This window comes from Galeopterus variegatus, unplaced genomic scaffold (assembly GCF_000696425.1).
Source record: "Galeopterus variegatus unplaced genomic scaffold, G_variegatus-3.0.2 Scaffold902, whole genome shotgun sequence".
NCBI classification, from domain to species: Eukaryota; Metazoa; Chordata; class Mammalia; order Dermoptera; family Cynocephalidae; genus Galeopterus; species Galeopterus variegatus.
In genome coordinates, this window is record NW_007727013.1 from 117,135 (window position 1) to 121,239 (window position 4,105).

Sequence of the window (4,105 nt, forward strand, 5' to 3'; positions counted from 1 at the left end):
TATCAAACATTTATTGTCTACTGCATGCAGGGTTCAAAAGAACTAAGTGAGTGGAGGCTCAAAAATGAACAGAAAAGGAGGAAATGACCTCCATTTTCATCAGCAAAATGTGTTATATCCATACAATGGAATATTGTTCAGTCTTAAAAAGAAATGAAATTCTGATGCATGCTATATATAACATGGATGAACCTGAAAGACATTAAGCTAAGTGAAATAAGCCATACGCAAAAGACAGATACTGTGTAATTTCACTTATATGATGTACAAGGGTACCTCAAAAAAAATTGTGGAAAAATAGAATGAAAAAATACCAATTTTTCCATGAAGTACCTGCATACCTAAAGTAGACAAATTCACAGACAGAAAGTAGAACAGTGGTTGCCAGGGACTGGGGTTGGATGGGTGGGTGGAGGAATGGGGAGTTATTTTTTTAATGGACTGTGGTGATGGTTGCACAGCAATGTGAATGTGCTTAACGCCTCTGAACTGTACAGTAAAAAGTGGTTAAAAAGGTGAATTATGTGTACTTTACTCCCCCCCCCCCAAAAAAAAGACCAAACAAAAACAACTAACAGAGCCCAGTTTTTGGCCTCCAGATGCTTGAGTTTAAAAAGAGAAGTGAAGACGCAAGCAACCACCAGGAAGGGCAGCGCAGGTGAGAGAACGGAGTCCGCGGGCAGTGTCTCCAGGCACCCCTCACTTTCGGCTGGGGCGCCCCGAAGCACTTAGCATCGGCATATTCACTTCCTGTCTAACAGGCTTCCCGTGAGACTGTGAACACCCTCAGACCGAGGACTCACGTTTTATTCCTCTTTTCTCTCGACAGTGCTCAGAGTGCCGGCACAAAGCAGGACCTCAATTCAGGCTTATAAAATTACGCTTCGAAGGAGGGACGCGGCCCAGGTGTCCGCTGAGGTTGAAAACACGTTCACGTTCACGTTCATGGGTAGTCTCCTGGGATGCCCCAGAAGCAGTCCAGGTTTCTGCCCTGTGAGTTTACGCCCCCAGGTCTCTGACAGGCTTCGCCCACCGAAGGAGGACCCGGAACCCGTGGAGCTCTCGGCCGGGTGCCCCAGGGCAGACGGCTGCGGCAGAGCCTCCCAAGGGTCGAGCCAACGCCTCGGCTCCTGCTGCGCATAATCTCGGTGACCCCGCGGGAAAAGAGCCGAAACCTGCAGTTCAGGGAAACTGCTCCGCGCCCGCCCCCTCACGGCCTGCCGAAGCCCAGTGGGAGGGATACCCGGCAGCGGGCTGGCCACTCTCGCCGCTGCTTCGCGCGTTCCCAGCCCGGGCCAGCGCGAGGGCCAGCACCGCGCCGCGCCGCCGCCAGGGGGCGGTTCTCCCCCACGCCGGCACCGCCCACACCCGCGCCTGCCACTTTTCGTGTCCATGAGAGCGGGGCGCGCAGGAGAGGGTCGCCATGTAGCTCTTCCGGCCCACCTCTGGGAAAGGTTTCTGTCCCTTGTACAGCTCGAGGGGTGGGGGTGGGGTGGAGATTTCCCAGCTGCGGCCGACGGCTGGGAGCGCGTTAGACAGGGAGGGCGGTGGGGGCAGCGGGGAGGGGGTCGGAGGCGAGGGAGGTGGGAACGAGGCGGGAAAGGGGGACGCACCAGAGGCGAATCGCTTGGGTTTCTGCGCTCGGGGAATTTCACGAGCGCAGAGCTAAAGGTGGCACACCAATGTGTAGCTTAACTAAAACAAGCGAAGCAAGTGGAATGCCCAAATGTGGGGCTTTAGTAAAGATCGCCCAAATCTCTGCTAACATTCCCCGTCCCTGCAGCGGGCCCTCTGGGTCGATATTCTGCTCCGACCTTCAGTAAACCCCAAAACATTCCCCTAAGGGGCCAGAAGATAACTTGCCACGTTTATCAAACGTTTCCAGGGAAGACCCCTTTAAGCCTTTGGGGAGGGATCTGCGGTGAAATTACAAACGGAACGCAAAGTCTACATATCTCCGTTATCTCCGGCGCCCTTCCTAGACAAGTTCAGGGCGGTGGAAACCCTGAACAAAATGACGGCTGTAACTGATCATCTAAAGTAATTAATGGTCTGCGAACAAATTCTTTTGTTTCATCTTTAAATACTTCGCCACACACCGACCCTCAGTGCTGCGAAAATCATGGTGTTTATTTAGATATCTATCGACTGAGTACTTATAGAACTCAAACTTTCCGATGTAAAAATGAACCCCTTGGTAAGGGCTCTTGGCTACATCAACAAAGCAATGTGATGCCTGATTAATAGTGTTGATTAATGTTGGCTCAGGTTAATACTGAACCCATTACAATAATTAAATGGCTCAGCCATGTATCAAACAAGAGTCAATGAAAAATAATTTGTTTAGAACTCCTAGGCATTCTCATAGATCTTTCAAAGATCTCTGATAGACTTTATGGGCCATTTGTAAGTGTAACTAGTGGTAGCCGCCCTCAGCAACAAAAACCTGATTTTAAAAGAAGTCTTAGATCGGGGAACAGTTTATTTTTAAATTTCTGTGATTGATAACGGGAGTAATGAAACGTTTCAAAACATGAAAAGTACTTGGTCCATAAAATGATATACACAAGGGCACCTGATAATTGTTCCTACAGAAAGCCATTGAGTTTTGATTCTCAGTTCTTGTCTGGTAGTCGTTTTAACCAGAAAGTTAAACTTTTAAAGCAAGGTCCTCACTTTAAAATAGAAGCACTTTAGGAAACACAAAAATCCAAAAGGTATGGCTATGTGGACATAAATTCCACATTCTACTAGTACTTTCCACTAGCCAAAATAGTCAGTGATAAAGATAGGTATTTCTAAAATAGCATCATATTTGAATTATTTTCACTACCTGATCACCTAAAAAAGAAAATTGAATTGAAGGGAACTTGAATCTTATACATAAAAAATTCGGGTTTTTTTTTTTTCACCAGAAAATATTGGAAATATTTAACGGATTTTCCAAAAACACTTTTTAAAAAGTTGACTTTAATGTTCTTATGTATCATTGTAGTTTCTATTATTAAGTCTGTCTGAGTAGAAATATGCGTACATGTTGTAGTAATGTATTTTGAGATTCCTGTGAAATGCTGACTAGATTCTTCCTCTGAGAAGTAGAGTCCCTTACCTCATTATGAAAACTTTTTTGAGTCGTTCGTAGGTGGAATTTTGTGTGTGTCTGGGTTTTCACTAAAATTTTCTATTTCTTCTCTGCATTCGATTATTACTTTCTCTATTCCCATGAAATTTGTCAGATCGTCCCATTAGGGTGGCTTAGTTTAGCTGTCAAGTCTCTAGGGCATTCAATTGCAGATAAGTGACTAAAACGCCAGCCTAACAGCATTTTTATTAACAGATGGCGGAAAATGTCTTTGGAGAAGAACTGAAGGGAACGGGTTAAAGGGTCAATAAACAATTATCGTTCTTAAACTGGGGGGCTTCTCATCAGATTAGACGGGGAGCCCCTCGCCCAATCCAGGAGAGCTGGGACATCTCAACAGACCACAGAACTTTCCCCAGGGACCACCTCAGAGGATGGGGTAGCTATCCCCCCGCTGGATCACTTCAGGCCATTCAGTGATCAAACCGTGTCGTCACGGAGTGCTTCTGAGGTTAGGGCTGAAGGCTAGTTGAGGAGGAGGCTGGGGACTCGTGCAGCGTCCCTCGTCCCAGATCACCGCAGGCCAGCGCGTAATTCAGTGCCCAGCATCTTAGCAAGGAGTACGGGGTCCTCTCTCCTCCCCACCCTTCTCGGTGGCTGCCCCCTCCTATGGATGAACTTTCTCTCCTGCGCAGGGCTGATTTCCTAGGCTTTCTTTCCCTTCCCTCGGCAGCGCTCTGACGTGCACACCATGTGACAGGCCCCTTCTCCTATAAGCCGAGGAAAGGTCCGCCCTCTCCCGGACTCAGCCCTGGCTTCGCCGAGCTCCGGTCCTATCCTCTCTCTCGCACGTCCCGCACCCTCCTGGGCGCCCAACCTTGTGACTCGCTCTCCCGGGCCCCGCCACCCCCTCCTCAACTGACAGGGCGAACGGCGCTCCGAGAGGAGAAGGTCAAGTCCTCCGCCCGGGCCGGGCGCGCGCGGAGCCCAGGAGCGCAGGGACCGCGCGGCCGCCGCGGCGGC